The 12,906-nt window shown below is 40.3% G+C and overlaps 1 protein-coding gene across 2 annotated transcripts in view; it reads left to right on the top strand.

The window, feature by feature from the left end:
* LOC140741837 (protein FAM107B-like) overlaps positions 1 to 12,906 on the top strand; it is a 159,800-nt gene that overhangs the window by 81,644 nt on the left and 65,250 nt on the right. The gene's annotated exons all lie outside the window — the stretch shown is intronic.

Here is a 12,906-nt window from a genome sequence, read left to right as displayed (position 1 = left end):
GCACGTGGTCCATGGCCCTGTGTGCCACGACAATTCGATTCAACATCTAGCTACTTTTTAAATATCGTATCTACATCCACGCCCATTCAGACAGTACGTTCCAGATTCCAGCCACCCACTGGCTAAAACTTTTCACCACAGATTCCCTCTAAACCTTTACCTATAACATCTTAACGACCGCCATAGACATTGTTTCCACACAGAGCAAGACCTCTACGATGTATGCAAAATTTTGGGGAGGCCTTTGTAATTTGTTCTCCAAATTAAGTTACGCTCATCCAAAGAAGTGAAAGTATCTAAAACACAGTGGGTTGTCTTCCCCTGTGGAAGTTATGGACTGCTGCAGTACCTCTGGTGAAGGTAGTCCGATTGTTTTATCATGTCGCAAGCTCCTAGTGTTTTGAACTGCCACGGTAGAGGAAGAGCAGCACGTATCAAAGTGAGGAAACTCTGTGATTTGAATCATCCCATTCTATTGGATCTTCTGCCTCTCAGCAACTGGTGATGGGGATCTCGGGTTTGGGAAGTGCTACTAAAACAGCCTTGACAAGTTTCTGCCATGTACCTTTCCAGTATTGCAGTCTGTACCAGGATGTACTAGTGATAAGAAAACTGTCATTGAAGGCTGATGCATGAATATCTAGTCACAGAGAGTACTTTGAATTGAATGGTGATGAGTAGCTTAAGTAATATTGTGGGTGTACTCCTGCAGTCAAATGGAGAATATTCCCTCACATGACCATTGCATTTACGTGGCTGGTCCAAAGAAGTTTCTGCAAAAACTCAGCCATTCTTCTGAGAGATTTACAAGGATGTTGCCTGGATTGGAGGGCATATCTTATGAGAATAGGTTGAGTGTACTTGGCCTTTTCTCCTGGAGCAACAGAGGATGAGAGGTGACCTGATAGAGGTGTATAAGATGATGAGGGGCATTGATCGTGTGGATAGTCAGAGGCTTTTTCCCAGGGCAGAAATGGCTAACACAAGGGGGGACAGTTCTAAGGTGCTTGGAAATAGGTACCAAGGGCATGTCAGGGATAAGCTTTTCACACAGAGAGTGGTGAGTACATGGAATGTACGGCTGGCAGCAGTGGTGGAGGCAGACAAAATAGGCTCTTTTAAGAGCCTATTATTTAGGTACAGTACATGGTGTTTAGGAGAATAGAAGGCTATGTGCTAGGGAAATTCTGGGCAGTTTCTAGAGTAGGTTACATGGTCGGCACAACATTGTGGGCCAAAGGGCCTGTAATGGGCTGTAGATTTCTATGTTCTATGTTCTATGTCCTACTCTATTGCCCGGTCTTGTTCATTTTATTGTTGTCGTAAAATGCCACTTCCATTTGTTCTTTCGTATAACGTGATGTAAGAACGTGGGAAACTTACTTGACCTACGTGCTTTAAAATGCACCCTGTAGGCAGGATTCAGTCTGTTGCAGATCAGGAGAATGTCACAGAGTCAAAGTCAATGTCTTTGCCGTATGTCTTAGAGATGCACCTCTTAAGAAGGAACAATCTGCTCCTGTCCTTTCCTTTTCCAAACATCTCACATCACCAATGGCAGCTGCATTTAAAGTGCGAGCAGCACTCTTTAGGAAGTATTGAATTTTGTATGGCAGTTTCTTCTTGTTTCATTCACTAAGATACCAGGGGATAACCAGTTACTTGAATTAACAGAGTTAATTTTCTCATGAAAGAACTTACATAGTGCAAAGTGGCATTTCATTGTTTTGTGCCCATCATCACACATGCTACAGTTCATAATGTGGTATCAAATAATATTAGCTATGACACAAAGTTATGCCAACTTTTTGGGGAGGCATTCTCCAAGTTGAGTTATGCTCATCCAAAGATGTGAAAGTATCTATTCCTTTTTTTTTTGGTGTGTAGCCTACTAAGAGAACAAATAGGAGACCTCCCTGGATGAGTAGATAAGCTCCTGGCCAGATCTGGGGTAGATCCTTTAGTCATTGTCCATATTGGAACAAATGACATCAGCAAGGGTAGGTTGTCAGTTCTGCAAGACAGATCTAAAGGTGGGAAGCTTAGGGACAGAACTGACCAGGTGCTCTTCTCAGAAGTTCTGCCATGTGCCATGTGCCAGTCCAGGTAAGATGGAGGAGATCAGAAGATTTAGTGTGTGGCTCACATCATGGTGTAGTTTAGAGGGACATAGGTTCATGGGACATTGGGACACCCTTTGGGGCCGATGGAGCCTGTACTGCCAGGACAGGTTGCATTTGAACTGGAGGGACCCTAATGTACTGGGCAGGCATACGCTTCAGTGACTTGAGGACTGTTTAAACTTGGGGATGGGGGGTAGGAAACTTAGAACAGGCCAGGCTCAACTGTTTAAACACCTCAGTGGAGAAGAACATATTCAGACATAAACTGATTACAGGCTTCAAAAATATAAAGGTGGGTTGGAAAAGGATGAAAAACAGCAGTAATAGACTATGGATGGCCTGTATAAATGCAAGAAGTATTAAGAATAAAATAAACAAGAATAAAATACACAAGTTCATATAAATATGATATAATAGCAATAACTAAAATCTGGCAAGACCTCAAAGGATGGTTATGAATATTATATTAAATGATGTACTTTACTTGAGAAAGATAGGCAAGATTGTAAAGGTGGAGGAGTAGCCATATACATAAGAGTGAATTTAAATGTGAGGCTTATGATAGGAGATGAATCGAGACTTAGTGAAGATATCTGGGTGAGAATTGAAAGCAATCAGGATAAAAGAATAACATTGGGTGTGTGTTATAAACCCCCTGATGATGATAGTGATTTTAATGAACAACTCTATCTGAATATTTAAAGAGCAAGTTCAGAGGCTGATGTTATAGTTATGGGTGACTTTAATTTCCCAAATATTAAGTGGGAGAACATATTACAGGAAAGTGAATTCATTGAGTTAGTGAATGATTGTTTTTTGACCCAGTTTGTTAATGCATCAACAAGAGGGGTGGCCTGTCTAGATTTGATGTTCTGCAACAATCAGGGTAGAATTTTCATTACGGGAGCTGTTGAGCCTTTAGGAACAAGTGATCGTAACATTGTTTGTCTTAAAGGTTTCTTTTGGGAGAGTAAATCAGTAAAAGCCAAAGCCATTAAATTGAATTTCAGAAAGGCAAAGTTTGTGCAAATACGGCAAAGACTTCGGAAGGTAAACGGAAAAGAACAGCTTGACGTAGAGTCAGCTGGGAAACATGGGGTTGATTTAAAGAGGTAATACATGCAGTGCAGGAAATGTTCATACCCAAGGTCAAGAGAAGCAATAAAAACAATAGATCAACTACATGGATGAATAAAGATAGACACAAAATTATTGAAGAAAAGATAGATATATAAGGAATACAGAAAAAATAGCAATGATGTTAACTGTAAGACATATGAAAATAAGAGAAATAAGGGAAATTCGGATTGCCAAATAGCAGGTTGAGAAAAACATTGCTGATAATGCTAAGGTTGACCCTAAGAGATTTCTTCAAAACTTCAGTACTAAAAGAAAAGTCAAGGAGGAAGTTAAGTGTGTTAGGAATAATAGTGGTGCGTTAAATTATGCAGAGAAGGACGTAGCGGATACTCTTAACTCATATTTTGATGAAGTATTCACCTGCAAAGGTGTTAGCAATATACCAATAAGTGTGGAGAAAAATAAGGTTGTTTTAAGTGACTTAGAGGTCTTAGAAAGTGAGGTCCTACTTCAGCTTAAAAGGTTGAAAGTTTATTCATCTCCAGGGCCAAACAATATAAATCCAGGGGTACTTAAAGAGGTCTGTGATTATATATACAAACCCCTAACATGTATTTTTCAAAAGATATTGAAGTCTAGTGAAATCCCTAATGACTGGTAATGGACTAACATTGTCCCAAAATATAAGAAGGGTGATTGCACTGACCCTGGTAACTATAGACCAATAAGCTTAACATGTATCGCACACAAGAAAACGGAAACAATAATAAAGAACGAGCTGGAAAAGCAGCTGATAAGAACAGGCATATTAGCAGAAAGCCAGCATGGGTTCAGAAAGGGGAAATCATGTTTTACTAATATGCTGTTCTATGAAGAGGCAAATAAAATTATGATAACAATAGATCAGTTGATATAATTTACTTGGACTTTTAGAGGACTTTTGACAGGGTACCCCACAAGAGGTTAATAATCAAATTACAGGAGGTAGGGATTCAGGGTAAGGTGTGTGAATGGGTGCAGAGTTGGCTAAAAAACAAAAAACAATGAATTATGGTGAGAGGATTATTTTCACACCTAGAACATGTTAAGAGTGGGGTTCTGCAAGGATCGGTTTTGGAGCCACTGCTGTTTTTGATTTACATTAATAATTTAGATAAGCACGTAATAGATAAACCAGTAAAGTTTGCCATTGCCACAAAGTTAGGGGGACGGGCTGATAACATGCAGGCAGCAGAATCAATGCAGCTAAATCTGAACAAAATCTAGATATGGGCAGATAAATGGCAGATGAAATTTAATGTAAGTGAAGGTAAAGTATTACATACATGAATTAGAAATATTAGATGTAAATATACAATGGGGGAAGTGTCTGGAGTTAGAAATTGCACTGTATGAGAAAGATTTGGGTGACCTGGTCAGCTCATTACTATCAACATCTAGCCAATGCACAGAAGCGACGAGGAAGACTAATAAAATATTGGGCTCTGTAATGCATTCAATGGAGTTCAAGTCAAGAGACATTCTCCTTAAGCTGTATCATGCGCTTATGAGCTACACCTTGAGCACTATGAACAATTTTGGTCTGCATATTGTGTGAGGGATGTGGAGGCACTGGAGAGAGTCCAGAGAAGGACTACTATATTCATTCCAGGTTTGCAGGGTATAAGCCATGAAAAAATATTGAAAGAATTAAATCTCTTTAGCCTAAGTAGACATTGAATGAGAGGAGACATGATAGAACTGTTGAAGATCATTAAGAATAAAGTAGATGCTAGCTGCTACTTCAAAATTAATCCATCATCAAGGACATGGGGCCATAGGTGGAGACCGGTTAAGTGGAGATTTCAGACTAACATTTACACAGTGAGTTGTGGACACTTGGAACAAACTACCTAGTTGTTTAGTGAGCGTAGTGCCTCTTAGACTTTCAAATCGAAATTCGATAGTTATTTCAACACATTATGTGAATAGGAATTTGACAAGCTCGGTCGGGCCGAATCTCCAGTCTTGTCAAAAACTTTCTAACGCTCTACCTTATGTACTCTGCTCCAGTTCTTTTATGATATAGATAGAATACTTCCAAACTAAGATTTATGAAACTTGAATGCTGGTTTTCATTTTGCTTTTCATAAACTTTACAACATTTTTAATATTAATTGTGATAGATTTGGGCTTTAAGGAATGTTTTAACCTCACTTCACTAGTACGCTTAAATAAAAAGAAATTGTATTTCTTTATACTTAAGCATTTCTTGTAATTCATGGCAGAAAGAGTACACTTTCCAAAGTTAAGAAGGCGAGACATTTTGAGTTACTGTGGAAACTTCATTAATAAAACATATGAAAAAATAAGCAAATGACACCTGTGCCAACCATCATTTTTTCAAATGTTAACATAGTACTGAGATGTTCCAAAGCAGCATCAAGACAATCAAAAGCAGTGTGGTTTATTTGTTCTTCATGCAACTTGTTGGGTGTAGTTGGCTTAAGAAAACAGGTAAAATCTTTATAGAAATTACAATTGAAGGTAGGACATCCAAATATTTACATGGAGCTATGTTGCTTAAGTTGTCTAATTATAAAAATTGTCTTGCTAAGGTGGATCCTGTGCATCTTAATCTTCTGGATTAGCCTGCCCTGAGGGACCTTGTCAAATACCATATTCAGCTTTAAGCTCAATAATTACCGAGTGCAATGTGTAAGGCATTAGTCTGTACGCCCAGGACCACTGCAACAGGACATCATTGATAACCGAAGAACTTTCAATAAATGAGGGGCACTGGAGGGATTTATCTTGTGAATATTCACTCCAAAAATTGTTCCAAATCATCACCATCATTATGCGCAGTGTCGTCTGACTCGGGCAATCTTGGTCTATGATCGTAATTGTTCTTGGCAAACTTTTCTACAGAAGTGGTTTGCCATTGCCTTCTCCTGGGCAGTGTCTTTACAAGACGGGTAACCCCAGCCATTATTAATTCTCTTCAGGGGTCGTCTGCCTGGCACCAGTAGTCACATAACCAGCACCAGCTGCTCACACGACCTGCTCCCATGGGTTCATATAGCCCTGATCGGGGGACAGGGGTGCTAAGCAGGTGTGAAGCCTTACAGGCTAGTAAGGAGCACTTTACACCCCCTTTGGTAGAGACATAACCTCACCCCACCAGCCAATATTCCCAATATACAATGAATTAATCAACAATGACACATTGATTTTGTAAATATGCTGTATTTAATCTCCCGATAACTTGCACTTCAGAGGAATCTGAAAAGATAAGGGATTGAGGCTGTGTTCATGAGATTAGTGGTGAAATGTGTACAGACTGCTCACTTGGTGCAGAGAGCGACGTAAGCATATTTATTCTGTGTTAGTAATGGTGTCAAAGGTTATGGGGAGAAGGCATGAGAGTGGTGTTGAGAGGGAAAATAAATCAGCCATGCTTGAAAGGCAAGGTAGACTCAATGGGCCAAATGGCCTAATTCTGCTCCTGTGTTTTATGGTGTAAGAGCAGGTGAACCAGTTCAACTGGTTCTTCATCCTGTATCCGATCAGTCCCAGTAAGAGGCATTTTGACTACACAGGAACTAAAGGACCCACTGTTATGGATTACCACTCTACAGACACAAGCCCTTCGGCCCATTGCATTTATACCTGCACCGTGAACACATCTACACAATTCCCATATTTTGTCTCACATCCTCATCATCTCCCTGCCACCTATCAACATCCATGGCAATTTTACTGCCACCAATTAACCCATCCAAGTTCGTCTTAGGTACGTGGGAAGAAATTGGAGCTTGTGGGAGGTATTTATATCTCCAGAGCCATGAAGCATCATTGCTAACCCCTGTGGGACAAAATCGATTTTTCGCATTTGCCCGCTCTTCTGGTTCTTGCCATAACATAGGGGTGAGCAGGAAAATTATTCTCAAGTAACAACCAGGTGGTCCACAAATAACCAAAAATTTGTGAGTGTCAGGGGGCAGATGTGAGTGTAGTTGCTATTATGAAAGAGGAAGTGCTCGGGTAGCTGAAGGTGTCATGTTAGGTAAGTCACCTGGACCAGATGGACTACACCTCAAAGTTCTAAAAGAAGTAGATGAAGAGATTGTGAAGGCGTTTGTAGTCATCTTTTAAGAATCACCAGATCTTGGAATGGTTCCAGAGGACTGGACATTTCTAAACGTCGTTCCATTCTTTAAGAAGGGAGGGAGGCAAAGACAGGAAATTATAGGCCAGTTAGTCTGACTTCAGTGGTCGGCAAGATGTTGGAGTCTATTATTAAGGATGAGGTTTTGGAGTACTTGGAGGCACAGGATAAATTCAGCCAAAATCAGCACAGTTTCCTTAATGGGAAATCTCATCTGACAATCTGTTGGAATTCTTTGAGGAAATAACAGGCATGTAGGCAAAGCAGAATCAGTGGCTGTTGTTTACTTGTATTTTCAGAAGGACTCTGACAAGGTGCTAACCAAGATTACAGGCTGTTTAATGAAATAAGAACCCATGGTGTAACAGGAAAGATACTAACATGGATAGATTGGCTGACTAGCAGAAGGCAAAGAGTAGGAATAAAGGGAATCGTTTCTGGTTGGCTGCCGGTGACTAGCGTTGTCCGCAAGTCTCCATGTTGGATTACTTCTTTTCAAGTTATAGGTCAATGATTTGGATGATGGAATTTGTGGCCAAGTTTATAGATAATACAAAGATAGGTGGAGGGGCAGGTGGTGTTGATGAAGTAGGCAGTCTGCAGAAGGACTTGGACAGATTTGGAGAATGGACAAAGAAGTGGCACATGGAATAGAGTTTTGGGAAGAGTCAGGTCATTCAAACTGATAGAAGGAATAAAGACATACACTATTTTCTAAATGGGAAGAAAATTCAGAAATCTGAGGTGCAAAGAGACTCGGGACTGTTAATCAGAAATCCCTAAAGGTTAACTGGCAGGTTGAGTTGGTGGTAAGGAAGCAAATGCAATTTTAGCTGTCAATTCAAGAAGACTAGAATATAAAAACAAGGATGTAATGCTGAGGGTCTATAAGGCACTGGTCAGTGTGGACATGGTGGAGGATTACAAATACCTGGGGATACGAATTGACAATAAACTGGACTGGTCAAAGAACACTGAGGCTGTCAACAAGAAGGGTCAGAGCCGTCTCTACTTCCTGAGGAGATTGAGGTCCTTTAACATCTGCCGGACGATGCTGAGGATGTTCTACGAGTCTGTGGTGGCCAGTGCTATCATGTTTGCTGTTGTGTGCTGGGGCAGCAGGCTGAGGGTAGCAGACACCAACAGAATCAACAAACTCATTCGTAAGGCCAGTGATGTTATGGGGGTGGAACTGGACTCTCTGATGGCGGTGTCTGAAAGGAGGATGCTGTCCAAGTTGCATGCCATCTTGGACAATGTCTCCCATCCACTCCATAATGTACTGGTTAGGCACAGGAGTTCATTCAGCCAGAGACTCATTCCATCGCGATGCAACACTAAGCGTCATAGGAAGTCATTCCTGCCTGTGGCCATCAAAGTTTACAAGTCCTCCCTCGGAGTGTCAGACACCCTAAGCCAATAGACTGGTCTTGGACTTCTTTCCTCTTGGCATAATTTACTTATTACTATTTAATTATTTATGGTTTTATATTGCTATATTTCTACACTATCCTTGGTTGGTGCGACTGTAATGAAACCCAATTTCCCTCGGGATCAATAAAGTATGTCTGTCTGTCTGTCTGTCAGAATTCACTCTGAGTATTGTGAACAGTTTTGGGCAACTTATCTAAGAAGGGACCTGCTGGCATTGGAGAGAGTCCAGAGGACGTACATGAGAATGATATTGAGAATAAAAGGGTTAACTTATGAGGAGTATTTGATGGCTCTGGGCCTGTACTCACTGGAGTTTAGAAGAATGAGGGGGAGCTCATTAAAACCTATCAAATATTGAAACACCTAGATGGAGTGGATGTGGAGAAGATGTTTCCCGTAGTGGGGGAGTCTAAGACGAGGGCACAGATTAAGAAATGAAGGATGTCCCTTTAGAACAGAGATGAGGAGAAATTTCTTTGGACAAAGGGTGATAAATCTGTGGAATTCATTGCCATAGATGGCTTTGGAGACCAAGTCATTGGTTATACTTAAAGTGGAGGTTGATAGTTTCTTGATTAGTCAGAGCATCAAAGATTACATGGAGAAGGCAGGAGAATGGGATAAAAAGGGATAATATGTCAGCCATGATGGAATGGCAGAGAAAATGGGCCAAATGTTCTAATTCTGCTCCTATGTCATATTCTGGTCTTATGGTAGCCCTGGGCAGCTTGTTTTCAGCTTCTCCTGCTCCTCAGAGAGGAAGAACCCCATCCACACATGACCCTCTACACCACTGGTGTTGCTACTGAGATAGTTAAATAACTTTTTCTGTAATGGCCACTGATAGCAGGGTACCAAGCACCGGGCTTAGTGGTATTACAGCACCAGTGACCCAGGATCAGTTCCCACCGCTGTCCGTAAGGGGTTTGTACGTTCTCCGCGTGACCACATAGGTTTCCTCCAGGTGCTCTGGTTTCCTCCCACATTCCAAAGACATGAGGGTTAGTAGATTAATTGATCACATGGGTATAATTGGACGCCGCAGGTTCATTTGGCCAGAAGAGCTTATTTCAATGCTGTACCTCTCAATAAAAGAAAGTAAATAAGTAACTCCATTTTTTCTTTAGTTTAATAAGTTTGTAATTTAATTTCCTCCCAGATCTGACATGAAACATTCCAAATCTATCTACTCTTTGGAGGTCATGGAGTGTGTGCAAAGATGTTATTGCGCCCATTGCAAGAATGCATTTGCTGCATGCCACATAACCATGGAATAAATAGGATAGTATCAGAAACGTGATTAGTATGAATGATGGGAAGAGAATTCTGTAATTAGAACAGATTTTGAGATTAGTGAATCATGCTTGTCTAAGTCAGTTCTCAGATGCTTTACTTCCTACTTTGGTTAAAACCTTAGAACACTGATGAATGTTATACATTTTCAAGCACTCTGATGACTTTGTGCATTCTGTCAACCGCTTCCACAAAACAATATTAATTTTGAATTGACGACATTCAAAGTTCCTCCAAGAACCAGCTGTGCCAGATATTGCTTAATGGAACCACAGACCTGCCAGAATTGTCAGAAAGTCCCCTAAGATTTGCATCATGAACTGTGAGAGTTACTTCGCTTAACTACGGGTAGTTTTTTTTAGTTTCTTACTTCCACCTTAATAATGTCTAAAGTGAAAATCAACTTGAATTTGCTCATTATTTCTCTAGTTTATGCTGTTAATTTTATGTTTGGTTGCTGTATCTGGAAGTTGAAGAATCATATTTTGCATTGTAAATAGAAACTTTAAAGATCTTTAAAAACATCATACCTGACAAAGCCTAACACTGACCTGCAGAGTGCTAAAGATGTTTCCAAAAGTTGGCAGAACTTGTGGTTCAACATTAATATGAGAAGGATATTTCAGCCACTCCCTTGAATTCATGACAATGACAAAGGTATTATTATGCTGCTTAAACAAGAACAATCAGATGACTCATCTTTATGTTCATAAAAGCATACCTCATGGGGGGAGAAACCTAAATCCTCGCAGAGACCATCAAACATCTCCACCGTATGCATTATTTAAAACTAAGGAATTGATTTTGGACTTCAGGAGGGGGAAAAGCCAGGCAAACTCCCACCAGTCCACACTGACAGGCCTGCAGTAGAAAAGGTGAACAGCTTCAGGTTCAGCGTGTCAGAGGATCTATCCTGGGCACAGCACACAGATGCACTCACGAAGAAGGGGCACCAGCGTCTCGACGTTTGCAGGATCACAAGATGCTACAGAGAGTGGTGGACTTAGCCAGTACAGCTCTCCACACCATTGAGGACGTGTACAAGAGGAAAAGTCCCAGGAAGGCAACATCCATCACTTAGGATCCGCACAATCTGGGATATACCCTCTTCTCACTGCTGCCTTGAGGCAGGAGGTACAGAAGTTCTGAAGACCCACACTTCAAGCTTTAGCACAGCTTCTTCCCCACTTCAACTGGGTTCTTGAACTGACCTGAAAACCCCTAATTCTGCCTTGGACTGTATTTCCCTCAACCCGCACTGATGTTGCTATGTCTATTTCTGTGTTTATTTTGTCCTGTCAGTTTTACCTCTGGATTTATATGCCCATGGCAATAAACTTGAATTTAAACTTATTCTCTGAATCTGTCCTTGCATCAGAACCAGTACTGGTCAACACTTACTATTAGAAGAGTTTCTCCTTTCACAGATTGATTAAAGCCTCTCCTATGAGAGGACAGTGATATCAGCTACATCCCTAAGTCATACCCAGACCTAAGTAAGTAGGATATTATGCACACACAACACATCTCCTCACTTCCTGCTCAGTGAATTATCCAATAATAATAAACTTGGATTTTTACTGTGCTTCAAATATAGAAAATTCCTTACAGATTCTTTACAGAAGAATTGCAAAATAAAGATAAATTAAAGAGGAAGGAGAAGGCAAGGTCACATTGACAGGATGAAAGGTGATGTCTGAATTTTGAGTGTTTCTGCTGTCGAAGAGAGAGGTTTAGGAGTATGGTTGCATTTTTAAAGATAAAAGCTTGAGCATGGAGAAGGAAGTAGAGAAGATGCCGCCCAGTGCCAGAATTTGAGGAGTTGAGGTTTGAGGTTGAACATTGAATTAAATCATTTATAGTACTCCTGAGGCTTTGGTGAAAGTTGTGGTATGGAATTTAACACTGAAAAACAAGCAAGTAATGTAAAAATAATATTATATGGGTTACAACCTAGAAAAGCATTGCCATTCATATACCATTTTGGATATCTGACCTTGCATTGTTAGAAAGGAATTTGTTTAATTTTATCACAGTGCAATTATACTGCAGCCTCTATGTTTTGCAAGTACAGTGTCCTAAGCAACCTTGCTCATAAGTGGATGATCAAGTGACTGAGATCAGTGTCAAGAAACAGAAAGTCTATCTGCTCATGAGTGACCTTGGCTGCTCTCCTCCATCAGTTTTTGCTTTTGATCAACACAGCACATGGCCCAAGTCAACTTCATGCCAAACCCTTAATCTCAGAGCAATCTAAATGGACAAAGATATTTAAAGCCCGTTCTCATTGGAATGTTGTTGAAACCAATGTGAAGATTTATAGGTTGTTTTGATTTTCAGTCACATGCATGAATAAGTAACCTCTTGTATTATTCATAGTCTACAGAAAGTGTAGTGACCTGTCAGATGGGATTGATTGATACTGCTTCAAATGAATGAAGTATGAGAGGCCTGTACAAAATAATGAAACATAGAAACAATGCAGGATTATTTTATGGTGAATTTCAGCACATTAAATGGTGATGCAAATTTCATTAAATTTGTGTTCTTTATTAAATTGTAAATAGCTTGCAGCAAATATCTGATCATTCAACTGTGACACAAAGCATTTAATTTTGCTACAGTGTTGTTAGAGGTGAGCTATTCAAAAGAGTGCAGTCATAGAATTTTAAACACTGAAGGAGGCCATTCAGCCCATGCTGTCTTTGTCAGCCCTTTGGGAATGCTACTTAATTCCATACACCATCCTATTCTCCATAACTCTTCAAGTACCTGCCAGATGACCTTTTAAATGTACCAGCAACACGCACAAACTGCTGGAGGAAC

Source organism: Hemitrygon akajei, chromosome 19 (assembly GCF_048418815.1).
Source record: "Hemitrygon akajei chromosome 19, sHemAka1.3, whole genome shotgun sequence".
NCBI lineage: Eukaryota > Metazoa > Chordata > Chondrichthyes > Myliobatiformes > Dasyatidae > Hemitrygon > Hemitrygon akajei.
Note: the sequence above shows the minus strand (reverse complement) of the source record. Positions and strands in the feature narration are given on the sequence as shown.